General features: G+C 37.6%; 1 long non-coding RNA gene across 7 annotated transcripts in view; it reads left to right on the plus strand.

Moving 5' to 3' along the window:
• The window catches only part of LOC126759875 (uncharacterized), a 565,378-nt gene that overhangs the window by 467,553 nt on the left and 77,735 nt on the right, over window positions 1-20,090 (plus strand). For all 7 annotated transcript variants that reach the window (XR_007667102.1, XR_007667097.1, XR_007667096.1 and 4 more), the window contains one exon: window positions 472-596. This is a non-coding gene — a long non-coding RNA (uncharacterized LOC126759875). The remainder of the gene's footprint in view (window positions 1-471; window positions 597-20,090) is intronic.

A 20,090-nucleotide genomic window follows, 5' to 3' on the forward strand; every position in this document is an offset into this window, starting at 1 on the left:
GCCATAAAGCCACCTCACGCTGCCCTCCTCCCTCCTGCGTGCCACACATATCATTCGCTCCGTTGTTTGCATATTTCTCTTGTTTCATTTGTTTTCTTTATCTCTTTGTTTTCGCTAAGTGTGTTGTGTGCTTTCAGGCGTTGCACATCCACCCAAACAACCTATTCACAACCCGTGCGTCTACGTTTTGCCTAACAGTTATGCAAATATTGCATTTAGTGTTGTGCTGTGTTGTGTTGGTTTTTCATTATTTTTGTTGTCGTGTGTGCTGTCATCATTGGTGGAACACCTTTTTTACATTAAACTGTTCGCTCATTTATCTAACAGTATTGTTTGATTAAAATTTTCGTGTTTATTTTTTTTTGTATCTGCTGACTTACTGCTGATAAAAATAGAAGAGTGCGTGTTTTTAAATTAAGAAAAGCATCTAAATTTCATTAGTAATTTAACTATTTTGTATTTCTTTTTCAGGTGAAGACATTTCTATATAACAAATCGCAAAAAGTGAAAAGTGTAATGTGTAATGTGTGTGTGTGTTAAGGCTGTAAACATACTGAAGCATCGAAAATACCGATATTTATCTTGGAGCACAGCTGGTAAGTCGCATTTTCCACATTTGCTTGCTATTTTCTATTATCAATTTTTTTAAGAAACAAAATAATAGTTATGGAGTCGTTTTTCCATAAAAATTCTTGCTACTTAAAGTGCAACACTATTAGACAATTAAAGTGTGTTCAAAAATATCGTTTTTTTGTTTTCCAAAGTGTAATTAGCGTTTATAGGTAAATATTATGTAATTATAGAAATTACATACTTTATTATAGCTGACATTTATTCATTACTTGGTCCAATCTCCCGCATCTCAGACAGCAACTTGCAACTTAATTTGCCGCTTACTCCACAGTAAGGGACCACCAGGTATTTTGGAGTGGTCGAATGCAGTCTTTTATTGACGTTGAATGTTTTCTTAATATTTTGGCTTTCCTTAAAGCCCAAACATCCTCTATTATATTGGCGATTGGTGACTGTGAAGGCCAAATTAAAGTAATAATGTGGTTTTCTTGTGTCCATTGAGTACAGAGTCTGCTTTTGTTTCAGATCATTGATCTGCTTGCAGTATCCAATAATGGTTAATTTTACCGTAAAGATTTTCAGAAGCCTTTTTATACAATTTTATCATTCTAACGCCGTTCCGCTTTTCTGCGAAGCAACTTAAAACCCCAAATGCATGTGAGGAGAAGCATCCATAAATATGCACCTTTTGTGGCTGCTTAACATTCCTTTGAAAAATTTTTGTACTTTTCTTAGCCACACACGTCTTAAGGTGTTGCACAATACAAGGGTTGAGTCATCTGTTAATATTATATTTCTCCAATAACTGTTGATATTTTTCCGCGCCCAATGCAACCTGCTTTCACTCAGTGATTTTAAAGTAGACATTTGATTACAATATTTCTTCGATTGTTGCCAAATCATGTACTTACTGAACGTATTTACAAAAAGAATAGAGATACACGTTGTCTTCATATATATATACATACATCAATTGTTTGTTGGAAAATTATTTTAAGTTTAGTGGCGGGTTTTTGTATTAAAAAAACTTGATTTACGAATGTAGCAATCCTTTTTGATGTATCGGGTTTTCCTATGTGAATGATATGATTTCTAAGTGTTGTTTCCTTCAGGTATTTTGGATAAGCTCCTCAGAAGTATATTTAACCTCAGGGTAGAATGTACCCTTTTGTTATAACTAAAAATAAAATTAAAACTCCAACGAGTCAAGTAGGCGTAAATAAATTTGATCCGTAGTAGATTTTTAATCTGTAATTTTTTTCATTGTATTCAGTAATGTTTTCAATTCAATCATGGAAAGATATACGCAAGAACAGCGTTTACAAATCATTAAATTTTTTATTGCTTTTGCTATTTTATGGTCGTAATAATCGTCCACCTGTGCTCGCTATTTGTCGAGTTGTTGAAAACTTCGACCGTGTATTTTCTTTACATAATGTTTAAGTACCAATAAGTTAAAAAAAAGCGCTCGAAATTATGAAAATATTGCTGCCGTTTAGTCAAGGGTTGCTGAAGACCGCAACTTTTCGATTCCAAAACGTTCTCATGAATTGGAACAGTCTCAAAACACAATCTGGCAGATCTTGAGGAAGGATTTACGCTTGCATCCATATAAAATTGTTCTCACTCAAGAACTGAAGCCATTAGCCCACCGTAAACGTCGTGAATTTACTGATTTTGCTTTCGGACAACTTGAAAACGACAACGATTTTTTTAGGAAAATCATCTTCTCCGATGAGGCTCACTTTCAACTCAGTGGTGCGGTAAATAGAACAGCTAAGGGTTCTGGTGCGAAGAAAAGTTATTCATGAATAACCATTACATTCACCTAAATTGACAGTTTGGTGTAGTTTTTAGTCTGGTTGAATCATCAGTCCATGCTTCTTTAGAAGTGCAGCTTGTCAATTAACAGTGTAAATCAATGTTAACAAACTTTTTATGGCCGCAATCAAAAGCAGTTGATCTCGATAACATCTGGTTCCACCAAAACGGGGCTGGCCTCAAAGCAGTTGTGATTCAATACCATTTTAATACCTTTTGTGGGGTTATTTGAACTCAGTGATCTTTAGTAATAAAACGGACCCTCTTCGAGTTTAAGGAGTCAATATTGAGCAATATTGTAAAGCAAAAATATTATAATATATTTCACTTTTATTTATAGATGACATAACAAACTAGTATGGCAATAATATATTCCTTTTATTGTCGGTGGTACAATTCGCAATTATTGAAATCAGCTTTGGAATAACTTTCCTACGAAAGTAGTCAACTATTATCTATCTATTATCTATACTATTATCAAGAGTTGACTTATGACCGAAAATATCGCTCAGTGTGTGAGATATATAATTGAATGCTGGGGGAATCCCTTCGTTGACTCCATATTCGATACCTAGGGCCTTGAACAGTTTTTGTTCATGAAGTTGCATACTTTAAAGAAATTATTCGTGCAAAATTGTATGCCGTTATGTTAATAAGTCATTTTATTGTGTACTGGAAAGTGAAGGAATCAAGTGAAATTTTTAACTATGTTATATGGGATGTAGGGGTGGTTGTAGTCCGATATCGCCCATTTTCACACTGTGATATAGGAATATGAGAGGAGTGTCACGTAGCAAATTTAGTTGAAATGGGTAAATCGCGTTCCGAGATATGTGATTGTCCAAGTTCACACCGGCTCCTATAAAGCTCTCTCATATCATCTCAGAGGCAAAACTCAATGTCTATGGCGTATTTTGTTATTGATTTATCGCGCTTTTAGTTGTTTTTAACAGTACCGTTATAGGGGAGTGAGCAGGATTATCTTCCATTTGTGGATGTGGCAGTGCTCCGATTATGCTCATCTACGAACTCGTAATTTTTTTTGTACTAAGAAACCCGTGTACCGTTGTCATTAAGATGTCTAAATTTTTACTCAAATTACAGCTTGCACGGACGGAGTGGACGGACAGACAGTCACCCAAATTTCAACTTTTCTCGTCAACCTGATCATTTATATATATGTATGTACCCTTTGTCTATCTCGATTATTTTTAGGTGATACGTACATTAGGTACGTTAGGTGAATCAGACTATTATACTCTGTAGCAACGGGTGGAAAGAGTATAAAAATATATCCAAATTTTTGGGGTAACGCCGAAGAGTTGTCTTAAATTTTGCTAATAATTTTGGTTTACAAAAAAAAAATTTGCCGATTTTCTCAAAAATATTGTATTTTTCCTTAAGAAAGTGTTCCACAAAAATTAAAATTTAAATTTAAATCGAATCTCGAAAATCAAAACTATTGTCTAACGAATGAATATCGATTTTTTTGCATCTAGTTACGAGAAACACCGCAATTTTACTTTTTCCCGAGAAACGCCCAAGTAATCTCCACACTTCTCACTTGTTAGTTCCTTGTTTGCGAAATCAAAGTTAAAGCCCTTCGGAGCTCACTCTTTCAGATATACCATTGAACTAATTAATTTCAGTTTGAATATTCACTCCAAATTCAATATTTTAACGGTAAAGCCCCAGTATTTTCTCTGACTCCTTTGACAAAGTGAACTTTTAAGGTTCCTTCTTAAAGAAATAATAATTAAAAAGGTTACATTTAAGAAGCTTCAATTGAAAACAATCTATTGTAAATGTAATACTTTCACGTCTCGAGAAATATTTATCTAAAATTATAAATTTATTATTGCAATTAAAATAATCAAAATAATCCCATAATATATGGGGGCAGCTTCATATTAACTTTCGCTAACGCCTGTAAGTACTTGCAGATTATACATACCAATAAACTTGGTGTATGTATATTAGAAACCTTACCTTACTCCATACAGTCAGCCAGATATAAAGTTTCCAAATCCTTGAAAAAGATTCTCATTTTGATAGCGTCTTCTCCCACCTTGGCAGAATAGTAAAGAAGCCACTTTTTCTATGAAGTGTCTGATACAATTTTGCTATTTACTCAAAGGCAAAAATGTTCACAATCGAGCAACTACCAAAAACTACAACAACAAAAGATAAATAGAGGCAAAGAAACGCAGTTGAAAATACTGCTTGCCTTGAATAATGAATGTTGCATCAACTGATTTTCATTATCATTTATTAACAACTCTTTAGCGAACTGACAGCAAAATGACAAAGAAGTTGTTTACGATTTCCTTTCGCAAAAGAAAAAGCCGTTAGTACTTATACATAGAAGCTTCTTTGTATTCTGCAACGCTAGCTTATAATATATTGCACTGTTATGGGCAGCCACTACACACAAATAATCGTAAAAGGCAAGATTTTAAAACTGTTTAGAGCCAAGTCTTAGACATAACCAAAAAATATCTTGCGAAAAGCAGCAAAAAAAATATTCAAAATTATTAAAATCTTTGCGCATAAAAATCAGGCTTTCAACATTTTCCAGTCAAAATCAATTCCAGAAAACATTTGGAATAGTTAAACTCACGCTGCCTGCGCCTTCAACGTACCGCCTTTGGGCATTTTAGCAACTTTTTTTTTAAGTTCTTAAGTTTTTTTTGGGGGGTTTTCCCCCTTCACTCTTCCTTTTCGAAGAATTTTCAAAGAAAATGGTGAAGTTTCCATTGTGTCGTTGTGGCGCCGCAATCGGCGGCTGATGGCTGGTGGCCAACACATTAAAACAAACCATTCACAGTGATGACGGCAGCAAATTTCGATAAAGTACGCTGCACAGTCACAAAAAATCACGGAGACACAAAAGAAACGGACACACACACACTGAAAAGGGACGCCGTAAACATCGGCACAAAGGCGAGTGATACACAAATGTGAAAAGTGAAAAGTTTTACTTTCGACAAAGTGAGTAGGTATCGCAAGCAGCAAGCAGACGTGCAGCGTGTCAATATACATACTTATATACATTAGGGTAGGTCAAAAAAATAATATTTTTTTCTGTTGGTACTCTGCAACACGTCTACGAAAATCACTCCAATTCTGAGCTCTTAATTTTAACTGGAAGGTCCTTCACTTATCTTTTCCTTATCATTAGATTATCATGCGAAAAAAAATATTTGATTTTTTTTACCCCACCTTAATATACATGTATATAATATAAGAAACTCATTGAGGCAAATCGCTACTTGAATGCTTAGCAGCATTTTCGACATTTTCTCAATCGTGCAAGTGACTTTTCATGGCAAACGAATTTGTGAAAATCGCCGCAAAAGCTGCTGCATGTGTATGCTCTTAGAGCTTAGCAACAATTCTAGCACTGACGGTTACAAAATCTGTTTTAAGCTCATACAATCTACATTACTCATACGCCGTGTTGCACCTACAGCTTACAAAACTGCTCAGCAGCACCACATGTGGTGCGTAAAAAATAACGGTCAGAGTTAGACTTTCGACTAGTTTGAACACATATATGTATATATAGTACAATAACAACAATACAGACGCATATCAATTGCGTGGCTCAATAGCTACTGATTACACACAAAATACGCCAAATGGTGGGCTATTTACCGAAATGACATGCTATAATTGGCCCAAGCGATTGGCTGGAATGCGTTTCGCTGCGATTGGGGTACAGTAAATAACCGCAAATGACATGTGCGACCGAAATTTAAAAACGGCAACGCAAAGCAAAAGTATTACTTGAATTGTAATTGAGTCAAAAGGAGAGTGCTCTGCTCTAAAGAAACTCATTTTTGAAAGGAAAGCTTTCAAATGCACTGCTATTACTGTGTAAAATTACCTTCGCAAAGTTTGTGCTTAAATGTCATTTGTAAGGTTTTTACGCTGAGTCGCATATATAATACCCCAAATTGCGCTGATTGCGTAGTTAGACCTTTTTCAATCGAGTTATTTTGTTGGTATCAGCAGCACTAATGAATAGCTCAATGAGATTACAAGCAGTAAGTACATTTTATATTGGCAAAAGTAATTTTAATGAAAATTGTAGGTTCATTATTTGCTTGATGAATAACCATTTATTTTATATAACTCTAAACTTCAGTGACATTTGCTGTCATCGAGTAGATACACATAATTAATTAAAAGCGTGCCTTTATTAGAAAATCTATTTTGAATATTTAATCCAAACTTTGCACTTAATTTTACTTTGCAAAATGTTTCGAAGTGTTGCAACATTCTACATTATTATTTCGTTCACTAAGTAATTTCGTTTGATGCGAAAAGCTGATCTTATTCTCTTGCAACATGTTGCTACAGAGTATAATAATACCTAACAGTTGTACGTATTACCTATGGATATAGGGTTATTCTTCTTGATTCGCGTAGGTTATAGTCGAGTTTACAACAGCGCGGCAGTCGTTCTTTCCTTTCACTATTTGGCACCAATTGGAGATTCCAATTGTATCCAAGTTCATTTCCACCTGATCTCTCCAACGGAGGAGATGTCTTCCTCTTCTTCTACGTCCCCCGGCAGGTACTGCGTCGAATACCTTCAGAGCTGGCAGTGTTTTACCATTTGGACTCCAGCCAACGCAGCCGTTGCTCTTAATTCGAAATGCGATCGTTATCGACTGTCTTCGCCGCTGCCAATGCGTACATGACCAATAATCTTCATCAGAACCTTTCTCTCGTAAACTCTTAGCGTCGACTCATCAGATGTTGTCATCGTCCATGCCTCTGTACCATATAGCAGGTCTGGAATAATGAGTGACTTATAGAGTTTGGTCTTTATTCGTCCAGAGAGGACTTTACTTCTCAATTGCCTACTCAGTGCGAAAAAGCACCTGTTGGCAAAAGTTATTTTGCGTTAGATTTCGAGGCTGACATTGTTGTTGGCATTAACACTGGTTCCAAGATAGACGAAATTATCTACGACTTCGAAGTTATGACTGTTAACAGTGACGTGGGAGCCAAGTCGCGAATGCGACAACTGCTTCTTTGATGACAGGAGATATTTCGTCTTGCCCTCGTTCACCGCCAGACCCATTTGCTTCGCTTCCTTATCCAGCCCGGAGAAAGCTGGACTAATCGGCGTACGTCAGTAGAAAGGTGGTACCCTCTCTATTTAGTTCTGCTACACGAATTATCAAAACGGGGGTCTCTCATCGGAGACTGTTGTTTCCTTTTCATTTACGTTTTTACGTCGCCGGTCCCAAAACCAGCGCACAACCCTGGGGAGGAGATGTTTGTCACTTAGCTCGCCTTCAAACGGATGTTTTTTTAGGCTACGCAGAGGATAAATGGCCTTAGACCAAAAATCGTGAGCTGCTTGAGCCATTTGTAAAAAAACCGTTTCTGACCACTCCCAAGTGAAAAGCATTCAAAAAACTTTCCTTACTTGCGTGAACTTTTACACATGACTCCACCACTCCAACCACTTTACCACTATTAATTCTGAAGTGTATTGTGATCAGCTGAACAACTTGGACCAGTTTTATTTATTATTTTTTTGCAAGGTTAAAACATTTTATTAGCGCGGAATCAATATCTTAACCGAAAGATGGCAAAAAATATTCGTTCAAAATTGAGAATATATGATTTCAAAAAATTTTTTGCAAAATAAAAGAAACCGTGTTTGAATTGCTCCCAGAAATGAAGTTACCTAGTACCCGACCCGATTGTACATTTCATTTTGTTAATCTTAATAAATGTATAGTAGGTTAAAAATAATTATACATATAATATGGTATAACTTGTCCGGATGACGGGGCGAATTGAATTCCATGTGACTGTCTGCCTGTTCGTGGAATAACGATAACTTGAGTAAAAATTAAGATATCGCTATGAAACTTGAACCAGAAGTTTTCAAGCCCGTATCGGGGGGCCCCATGTTGACGCCAATGCCTCTAACTGAGCTATTACTGGAATTATGTACCGAAAATCTGTAAGAAATATTTTTTAAGTGCACAGGTAATATTTTCCTGATAATAACGTTCCCTTATGTCAAGAAAGGGTAAAATCGGGGCTCTACATTTCCTAGGGGGCTACCAAATGTAAGTATTTCTAAACTTCCGGCCGACTATAATATGGAAGATAATATACCGCAAATGGGTGAAATCAGTCCGCGGTTTACCTCAGCTTTCATATAATGCTTTTCGTTAATCTAGTGGTTAGGTTAGGTTAGATGAATGATCCAGAGATCGCACTTGCTACTATATGCAATGTGACGCCATAAATAAACATAGAACTCCTGTGTTTGTTCTTATATATCGGTCAGATGCTTAATTTCTTTTCCCACCAGTTCGGAAGAATGTCTGAAAGTATGAGTTCCCAAGCGCTTAAGATTTGATCTCGCAAAGGCTGAAGAGGCAAGTGTAGAGATCTTTCCACCACGACTTCTTCGATACAGCTTTTGCAGCTGGCGTCCGGTAACATTCTCAACCTTAAAGCCTGGGCGCAAACAGGGCGAAGGCCGGTATACACCGCTTACGCGATTACTGTCGAGTTTGTAACAGCGCGCCAGTCTTTTTCGCTGTTTGGCGCCAATTGGAGATTCCTACTGCAGCCCGGTCCTCTCCACCTGGTCTTTCCAACGAAGTAGAGGGTTCCTCTTCTTCTGCTTCCCCCGGGGCATACTGTGTCGAATAATCTCAGAACTGGAGTGTTTTCATCCATTCGGATGACGTGGCCTAGCCAGCGTGTAAAGCCCATAATTAGAGAGAGGCTAGCCTTACTGAGAGCAAAGAGATCACCGGATCTCTTCCGACAGTACATGAACCGATGGTAGGCCATCGCTGGCCGAGCTTCCGCTATGACTAACTGTCCTCTAATTGAACACACGAGTAGAGGAGAACACCAACCAATTCCCATTCTACCGATGGGAAGGCTAGGGTACCTTTCCTTGACAGCTCATTAGCATTACAGTAACTTGCTATTCCGCTGTGGCTTGGCACCAATTCTAGCAATACTACAAAGTTATGGGTCGATTTTCACCTGTCTGTCCGTATATACCTGAACTATTCCCTAAGTTGTTGATATATCGGTCCTTAATTTCATAATTCTTTATGTCTACACAATAAGTGTTTTTGAGCTTCCCTGTCAACATAATTTCTTCATTGCAGTTTTTGAAATTCATTATATTTAACCATATTACAACTTTCAAGAATACAATGTTGCCAAATCTTTACATTTTTACTAATAATGGCATCTGATTTATTATCCTGTTTTCTCTCCTCGTCGATTATCTTCTTTATGGGTCTACTATAATTCAAGCGTAAGATATATTCAGACACCGAATCCAATACTGTCCGGTTGAAAGTCCGAATTCTAACAAGTCATCGTTCCTTTTCAAGTTATTTAGGGCATCGAAATCGTTAAGAAATTCAAATGGGACCTTGTAAATACTGCAAACTTTCCAATCAATCATATTAAGAAACAATTTAGGGTCAATATGAAAGTTGCTCGCGGAAAGTTTAAGCGGAATGAACGGATATAAATGACGCCGAAATAACGCTTCAGCTACCAAAAAATAAACCTAAAGTCAGTCACGAATGGATTGTAATGATGGAGTTGAGGAACAAGCTTTAACGATGACATCAATGTTCGTCTTGAAATCAAGCATGAATTTAGCGTCTACACTCAACACTTCTCCTATATGTTTTTTGTTTTTTTTTTTTTTGTTCAAAAACATAATTTTCTTACTGGGTACGTTTAAAGTAACGAAAGCAAATTCATAATCGCAAAATGATTGCCTCACTGAGCAGCAAATAAATGAGACTCTTATAAGAAATAACAACAAAAACCGCAAATGAGCAAATGAACAAAGCCTGTGGCATAATGAAAACTTAATGGCATATCTGAGAAAACTGCCAGCAATCACAAAAACAACAAATGCAACTACAAAGCCTGCTATGTGTACAAACTCAAGAAGAAGCATTGCTTAATGAATTTCACTGATTTTAATAAATGGCCATCAACAGCAAACCAATTGCGTTTAATGGCACTTGTGGACAAAATGACAACAACAACAGCAACAAGCGATGCGAAATAATGAAATGAATAAATGTGAAATTAAACCTTCAATTTGCCAACTCAAAACGAGAAATCAAATCAACAGCAAGATATTTAAATGCTTGCGACCACAGCCAAAGTGTTGGGAGGACTCCGGGTAGCAGTGCAACCAGTGTACGAACTGTCAATGCCTGCAAGCTGTTGCGTTTGCGTCTGGCGACTGAAGGATGGTGCTAATCGCCAACATCCGAAGCACTAAATTTCCATTTATATTAAATCTTCATTTTTACTATACGCATGGAGAATACTTCTTCTCTCACTTCTGCTTCTTCTTATTCCACTGCTACTCCTCTACAGACGCATTATGCATTTTGTAGCGCAGTATCACTTAAGCGCTCCTGTGTGGGTGTGTATGTGCAGCGTGCCTGCAGCAATTCATCGAAATCTCAGCAGTTCACGCAATTTTATTGCCCTACTATGGCTTCGCCCACAAATTTGTGGAGTAGAAGGCAGCATGCCGAGCTAAACTTTGCGTGCATTCGTTACATTTTTACACTCTCGTAAAGTTTTATCGTACATTATTTGCTTTATTTGGCTAAAAGCGCGTAAGTCAAAATTCATTTTTTGTTGTTGTTTTTTTTTTGCTGTTATTATACCCTAAACTGGGTATATTATATTTGCCACAGAGTTTGTAACGCCTTGCTTAATACTTTTCATATCGCTCGTAAGCCCCAATGAATCGTCCTCGCTTCACCTACCTCATTATCCGATCTGAGATGGTCTATAATATCGGCAGCAGATTTGTTGGCCTTATCTTTGACCTTCGTGAATTCATATCTGATCTCTCCGTCACTTTTCCCCAGCGGACTAATTTGCATCTAACAAGATCTGCATCGTAGCCCTCTTAGTCTCCATGCCAGATTTTGCTGCGGAGCTTTATAAATTCGTACCCATACTTTGGCAAGTTTGGATTACAGGCTCTAATGAGTCGCATTATCATTTCTGGCTGTGATGGTTTAGCCTAGATCTTGGCCCTTGCCGTTGGCCTCGATGAAATGTACTTTTTGTCGACCGCTACCAGTCTGGCTTCGTGGCATATCTCCTCAACCAAGTTTGTAAGCGCAGCTTGCACCCACCTCCATTCGGCTCTGGGAATTTTTCCTTTGGGATCTCCATCATCCAGCTCACAAATCATAACGGGATTCTGGGCCACATCAACAAAAGTTTTTACGAGTGTCACATCTTTTGTCTTCGGCTTGTTGTCTTCAGCCTTTTGGCTAATGGCTGACCTCTATGTTTTAGATGTTGCTGCTTGCGGTATAAGTTTGAAATTGGGGAGACTCCTGGAGTCCTTTTGTAAGTTCCTCATTTTATTGGTTCCGTCACTGGTATTGTCGTCTTCCTAGGCTAGTACCAGCACCCGCACTCAGACCAAGATTAGTTTCTGTTTCTGTCCTGACTCCCTTAGAGCTCGGTGACGCTGCCCCATTTACCGAACATCAAGTTCTTGTTGCTTTATTTGTAATTGCTTTGTTCCAAATTTGGACCCAGGAGTATAGGGAAAACAGGTCCACTTGCACAATGCTCCTGATACGCAATAAAGGTCCCCCAACCTGGTCGATCTTCGGCACAGGAGACTTCCTATTTAATTTTTGTGCTATAGAAAAGCGAAAAACACTCAACTTTAAAGTTATATCCTAACTTTTTACCTGCCAACTTCAACAGAGAAGAAATGTTTTCAGTCAGTCCCTGCGACAGTCGTCGTTCTGTAGTATATACTATATATTACCTGGCGGTACCCTCGTGGAGGGTCCAACGGTAGATTTTCCGACAAACCAATTGATCAAAATCAAGTTCTTGTGTAGACATTTTTTTCTTTGTGTAGGGTATTATAACTTCCTTGCATGCCGAAGTTAACGTTTTCTCTTGTTTCGTACACAAACCCGCTTATAAAAACTTGTTCGCTGCTTCGTTTAGTATCTCATATATTCAGCTTATCCGCCTTTAATTTTGTGGCTCCTTTTGTGGTTTCGTGCGCTTTCGTGCGCCAGCAATTCAGCATGCTGTTAATTTTATGGCCTCTCATCAAAGTGAACTGTTTTGGGGAGTCAATTTTTTATACTCTGTAAACAAAATGCATTCTTCATTGCAGTTTTGGCACACACAGACACAAGTAAATGCATTACATTTTTGTAGATATGTATGTGTATTGCCGATGTTTGACGTGTTGCAAAACGCCTTTCCCATGTCCTTTTTCTCAGCGATTTGCATGCAACAATTTACTCAAAACTCTTTGCCAGTAGTTTGCCTTCGATAATGATTGGCACTTAAAATACTTCTGCTCATAAAGTGGTTGCCGAAGTCGTTCAAGTATAGAAGCGTTCAATATAATTTTTATGCTCACTGAAAGTGACTGCTGAATGAAGCCAATATACATATGTAGTAAAGTTTGATGGCCCAAAACGATTAAACAACAAGCGAAAGTTGCATTAACTTAGCATATATGATAGTCAAGGTCGATTATATAAATTGATATTAGCTTAAGGAGGTGCCCTTAAGACCTTTCACGAATCATATATTGCTGCATAGTATTTTTATTATGACTCCTCACTTATTAATCGATATTAACGGGGTAAAATCAGCAGAAGGGAGAGAACTACTTGGCCTATAGGGATAGGGAAAAACATAAATCGATTTCACTTATTGAGCAAAAACGTTAACATATCACGGATGATGGACGGATCTGCTCAGAATTGAGCCGGACTGATAAAAAATAACTTTTCAGGAACTTTCGAACAAATGTGGATTATGTTCTTAAAAATAGCATACATATTTTTAAGTTTCTAGAAACACACTATGCAATCAAATTTTCCATACACTTGTTGTAAGCCTCGGCTAGGTTGGTTGGTCTTCAGTGCTTTCAGCGAAGTTCGGTTTTGACTCATTTTCAGAGCGACATTCGATAAGTGACATTCGTAACGTCTTGTCATCAGTAATAATGCACTTAATGAATGTAAGGTGCTCGGCTGCTTGTCAAGTATCTATTTAGCGACCTCAACTCGACGTCGTTTTTCAAAAGATTCGAGTCTTCATACTTCATACTCAAAACTTTAACAAAAATGTGTTCAGTCGATGTTTACGTGCTGTCGAGATATTAATCTCTCTCTCGAGATATTGATCTCTGAAGCCAAGACGATAATTTTCAAGCTCTGTTTCCTTAACTTTTCCGATATTATCGTCATTAACAGAGGTTGATGGCCGAATCGGATGTGTCATGCATCACGACCTTCAAATACTTATGTTCGTTATAAAATAAAATCACCAAAAAAATTCATGAACATTTTCAGTAAGATTATATGTAGCTGTTTTTCGATTGGAAACACAAAACAAAACAAACTTCTTGTTAATTTTTTTCCAAAAATTGTGATCGATTCGATTAGCGCGCGCAGTTTAAATGGAGCAGCTCGAGACTAAATTTGATTAGATGGTATATAATATTTTTTTTCTAATTCCCGAGTTATTGATTGTTAAATAAAAACACCTGATATATTTCAAAGTAATGTTGATAGTTGGCGTAGAAAGTCTGTATTTTATTTAATTTTAAGTTATACCAAGAAAGCGGTAAGCATTCAACGATTGGGTGATAGCAATTCTGTTCAATATTCACGCCTCCGAGAGCGTGGATCATCTTTGACATTTAAATTGCCGGAAAGGGATCGAAGAATACAAAATCTATTACTGAATCAAGATCATACTATTAAAATTTTCAGGCGCAAGTCTTCCGTTTTCACCTTGTAAACTGTAAAATCGTATATATACCAAGCAACAAAAAAATTGTCTGAGAAGTTTTCATAGTTTCTGATGTCATATTAGCATAACGCGATCACACTTATATAACTCGAGATACAGAGTAGTAAAGCCACTTAATGGCAAACAATATACATATTTTTATTAGACCCTACATATTCAAAAAATCTAGAACTATAATGGAAATATTTGTTACGTTATTCGGCCTAAGAAACAATTATCCAATAATTCGGATTTTTTTTTGGAAAGTTCAGTGCTTACCCTTATACTTAGTACATATAGGCGCCAGACTTTCAGACGAAGTCTTCTTTTTAAGCCGATCATTCCAGAACCCATCGTGAATTTTTTGCGGCTTCTGGCAAGTTTCAGTCTCTGTGCTCTTTCGACCTTCTGACTTTATTTATCAACTTTTCTCCATAAGTGTACTCGACTTTGTGTAATCTTTTGAGATCATAAAGGCTAGATAGAAGATTTGTGATATTTATATTAGGTTAGCAATTAAAATATGGTTTCTCTTATTGCAACAATTGTCAGTCGAAACTTTCTTAGCGAACCGTAATTTACTTCCTATATTACATTATTAATCCCAGCTATTTTATTATCTTCAGGAGTAACTGTCACATGAGCTCATCATAGTTTAATAGAGGGCAATCACTCTCAAGCAACACAAGAACTGTAAAGAATAGTCCTAAATAATACAAATACCTCCTATTTATAATCCTTTGCTTTCTTTGACATCTAGATATATGCAGTTGTTGGCATATTTAATTCTTCATTAGCGTAGACACCGCTTACGCAATAATATCCGAGTTTACAACATTTTCACGCCAATTGGAGATTCCAAGTGTAGCCAGGCCCTTCTCCACCTGGTCTTTCCAACGGAGTGGAGGTCTTCCTCTTTCTCTGCTTCCCCCGGCGGGTACTGCGTTGAATACTTTCAGAGCTGGAGCGTTTTCGTCCATTCGAACGACATGATCTAGCCAGATGTATATCGTAGCCGATGTCTCTTAGTTCGTTGAACTATATCTATCTCGTAGAGCTCATCGTCATTGTCGCCATTGCCAATGCGCAAAGGACCATAAATCTTCCGCTGAACCTTTCTCTCGAATACTCGTAACGTCGATTCATCAGATGTTGTCATCGTCCAAGCCTCTGCACCATATAGCAGGACGGGAATAATTAGTGACTTCTAGAGTTGGATCTTTGTTCGTCTAGAGAAGACTAAACTTCTCAATTGCCTACTCAGTCCTAGATAGCACCTTATTTTTTTCCTGTTGTTGGTAAGTTTGATAGGTAGCTAAATGCTGTAACGATCCGATCTAAATGATATATATTCTGGATAATAATTTATGCAAAGTTTCGTGATGATAGTTTGTCAACTAATAAGTTTCACATACATGGACTTGAATTTGATCGGCAGGTTGTATGCCAGCTATTTTTAAAGTGGTTCGATATTGGTAATTTCGACAAATTAGTAGCTTTTTGAGGAGAAATGCATGCAAGCAAAATTTAAAATCGTCTCGGCTGTCAACTTAATATATACTCTTCAAGATAATATACTATTATAAGAGACCATTTTGAGAAATAGCATGCATGACTCATTTTATGTGTGTCCCAAATTTATGAAATAATATTAATAATGCTTTTAAAATCCAAAATATTCTTCTCTAATTTTTCGGCATTAAATTATTCTCTCCGAAATTTAAAGCGATGCTGTTAGACTAACTCTAACTACTGCAACTCTGCAGCCGTGGGACTGCGTGCCTCTGCGCACTTTTTTACATCACATAGAGCACTTTAAAATGCATTTCATTACAAGAATTTATGTGCTGCTCGCACAACAGCAAATGGAAGTTGAACCATAAAACACAAAGCACACTCGCGAACATTAGTCTGCAAGCACACATTCGAGCATATGTACTTGTATATGTATATGTGCATATGTTGGCAGTAAAATATTCGCGCTTACACGCACTTTCCATTTTCTCGGGCACTTTGCCACGACATTACTGTGCACTTGCCACAACCCGTTAGAAAAGCCAACGAGGTCTTCTCCTCACTCTATCTATTGCTCGCTCTTTCTCACTTTCTCTGTCTTTGTCTGATATTATTTTACCTGCGTTTTTCGTTCATGGCTTGGGAAGCTACTTAAATTCCTGCAGATCCGAAGCACACACACACCTCGGTTGTGGCAATGGCATGCAGCGGCCGCAAGGCACTTAACCCGGCCATTGGTAGCCAAGCAGATAACAGTAAATTGATGCGCTAATCTGCTTAAATGCAAATCTTCTGCTGGCCAACAAAAAACTAAAAGCTAACACGAACTCATCCTCATAACTTAATCTTTTGACCTCCACCCTCGCTATCCCTCACCGCAGCAGCTAAGCTGCAATTATTCATACCCCGTTGGTGGCCAATGCACGACGTAGTCCCACGTCGTGGGTGTGTCTGTTGTTATGTTTATACCCTAAACGGTTTACATTTTATACACATCCTTTCATCCATAAAAAACTGCTGATCTGACGAACCATCTAGCATATTGTTGTCATACTCGTACGAACTGATGGATCAAAATAAAGTCTTGTATAGAAAACTTTTTTATTTGACAAAATATCTTCTCGAAATTTTGCGAGTATTATCGCCTAAAAATATGCTAAATTATTTGTAGAAACTGTTTAGATCGAACGACTACAGCATATAGCTGCCATATAAACTGAACGAACGGAATCAAGTGCTTGTATGGAACACTTTTTTGTTTGACGAGATATCTTCGCGAAATATGGCAATGTTCATAATCTAAGCCAATAATAAGATCTTCGAAGAAATCACGCAGATCGGCCTACTATAGCATATAGCTGACATACAAATTGAACTATCAAATTTACATTTTTGAGTTTTGCATTTGTGAAGGGTATTACAACTACCGCGCTACCGAAGTTCACGTCTTATCTCATTTGAATGGTTTCTTTGCCCTTTTTTCTGGTTGTTGAGCATGGATGCGCTTGTTTTTGGTCTAACCAAACAGCTCTCCGACAGCTATTCATCATCGTCATCGCCATCGTCAGCACAGAATACAGCAAAGCTAGTAAAGTCATCAGCGCTACCACACTTGTTGTTGTAGCTAATTTTGTTGTACTTTTCTTCTAATATCGCTGACCACTATCATCAGCATCAGCATCAACAGCAGCCCCGTCTTCAGCCATCCAATTACCATTACCATTGTCATAGTGGTGGTGGTTAGGCTCCTTGTTGTTTTTGTCACCGCCATCATAATGAATAATTTCTGAAATTGAAAATGCCTGGCAATTTTAGCGCATCGCAGCCAGTGTGTCGACCTGCATACGAAAATTTGCGAGGAAAACACAATTTCTTGCCAGCACACCGCACACACACCCACACATACATTGACATTATTTTCTAATCTCGCCCTTTGCTGCTGTGTCGGCTATTTTACTTATCTGGTGACATTTGCGCGGTTGTCTCTTCGTTTTTGTGTCCGTCAGCTGTGTTTGCCCTTGCTCCAGCCGGCTTGGCTTGTCTGGCAGCGCGTGCCACTTTGGCGGCAGTCAAGGCAATTGGCCTGTGTCGCTGTGCTGGCGCAGATAAGTTGCTCGCTTTACCAAAGCAAAGCTAAACAAATTGTTTCAATACTTTTTGTTATTATCGAATTCGGTTTGTATTAAGAAATATGTCTTTGGCAAATAAATAAAGTTATAAATAACGGCAATGAATTAAATAAGACATTGTGGACGGAGATCAGGTGCGGGATGCTACAACCAAAAAGTGACTATTGAGCTTATGAGTGAAATTATGTAAAAGGGTAATTTTATAAAATTTCCTTCTAGTATTAATATTTACAATTTTATGATTTTTCACAGTTTTGGAAAAAAATTGATATTAAACATCAAACCTATGAAGTAATTTTTCTGCACAAAATGTTACCAAGTGCTATAAAATTTACCCGTGAAAGTACGAGTATATACAAGTAGTATATGTAATTTAATTTATATGATAATAATGCAACCCTACTCAAAAATTCTAGCTTATAGATGACTTTTGTTTAAAAAGCACGGTTTATTGTTGTATTTGTTCATTTCACATAACGGGTTTCTCAGTAAGAGCGCTACAAAATTATTAAAAAATAAAAAACAAAACCGGTTTGGGATATCAATTAAATTATTTATTCCTGTCAAAGTACATTGGATGACATTTTTTTTGGGGATACAATGGTGACTCCTAGAGTCGTGTGGATTTCTGCCTGACCCACAAGCATATTTTGCTTATTGGCGATGCCATTCAGCCAGAAATGAGCCTAATCGCTGAAGATGATTTTTATATGAAAATCCGGATCATTTTCAAGTTTTTACTCAGTCCAATTCACGAACATACGACGATTCTGGTGGTCAAGCGGCTTTAGTTATTGCATCAATTTGATCTCATAAGGATGTAGATCAAGATCTTTTCGCAAAATTCGTTTTCCTTTCATGGGCAAATGCATTTTTCCGAAAAGGAAGAAGTCGTACTGTGCCATATCAGGTGAATACGGGCAGTGGTTAATGGGTAAAATGTGATTTTTGGTCAAACAATCGGTCACAAGCGTCGATCGATGAAACGGCGCATTATCGTGCAACAAACGCCAACTTTCATCTTTGCGATATTTGGGCCGAACACGAAACTCCCAGGCAGAATACCGCATGAACATTTCGGCTGGGTGGAACAAACACCCTTGGTGGTGGACAATACCCTTGGAATCATAAAAACAAATCAGCATTGTCTTCACATTTGACTTCTGCATGAGCGATATTTTTGGTTTCGGCTCGTCCCGTGCCTTCCATTCAGCACTCTGGTGTTTCGTTTCGGGATCATATTGGAAACACCACGTTTCGTCACCAGTCACATTATTGTAAAATAAGTTTTTGTCCTTTTTGACCTCCTTAATGATGTCGTTCGAATGTTGGATTCTGAGCAATTTTTGGTCGTCAGTCAATTTGTACGGAACAAACCGTGCACACACCTTTCGTAAGCCCAAATGTTCGGTCAAAATGCGATAAATCGATGTTTTGGAGATGTTCAATTCCATTTCTATGAATTTCAATGATGATTTCGGCTGATTTTTGATGAATTCACGACCAGTTTCGATGGAATTTCTAATAATCACGGATTTTGATTGGCCCACATGTTGATCGTCATTTTTGTCCTCACGACCACTTCGAAAACGTTGAATGATTATATGATGGACCAAAAATCATTGATTTTGGTCGTATAGCTCTTAAGATGCATATATTATTTCGCCTTTTCGTCATCCTGGTCATATATAATATTTGCTTAAGCTAGCACAAACAACCGTTAGGTGAATAAAACTTTTATGCTCCGTTGCAACATGTTTGTATAGTATAAAAACACATTCCTAACTTTTAAATAACAATTTCGTTGTATAAGAATGTCCTATTCGAATATTCAATATATTAGTTTGTCAAAAAAGTCTTGCGGTATTTTCGCTAGTTGGCGCTGAAAGCGCGTAGTTCTAGTTTTATTCCTCGCATCGGGTCATGCTATACCTTTTTGGAAAGCTCATTTCACGCGCTAACACGTGTTTGATTTATTGTCGTTTCTTTTAAGTCATTCGTGAGTTATAGCGTCGCAAACATGGAGCAAAATAAAGAGAAAATTCGGCATATTTTACAGTACAACTACAATAAAGGCAAAAATGCATCTCAAGCCGCCAATAAAATTTGTGCAGTTTATGGACCCGATACAGTTTCCATAGAGGTGGTCGAAGATGCGCCATGCTCCGGAAGGCCTGTCGTCGAAAATTGCGATAAAATGGCTGA

Source organism: Bactrocera neohumeralis, chromosome 5, assembly GCF_024586455.1.
Source record: "Bactrocera neohumeralis isolate Rockhampton chromosome 5, APGP_CSIRO_Bneo_wtdbg2-racon-allhic-juicebox.fasta_v2, whole genome shotgun sequence".
Classification (NCBI taxonomy): Eukaryota; Metazoa; Arthropoda; class Insecta; order Diptera; family Tephritidae; genus Bactrocera; species Bactrocera neohumeralis.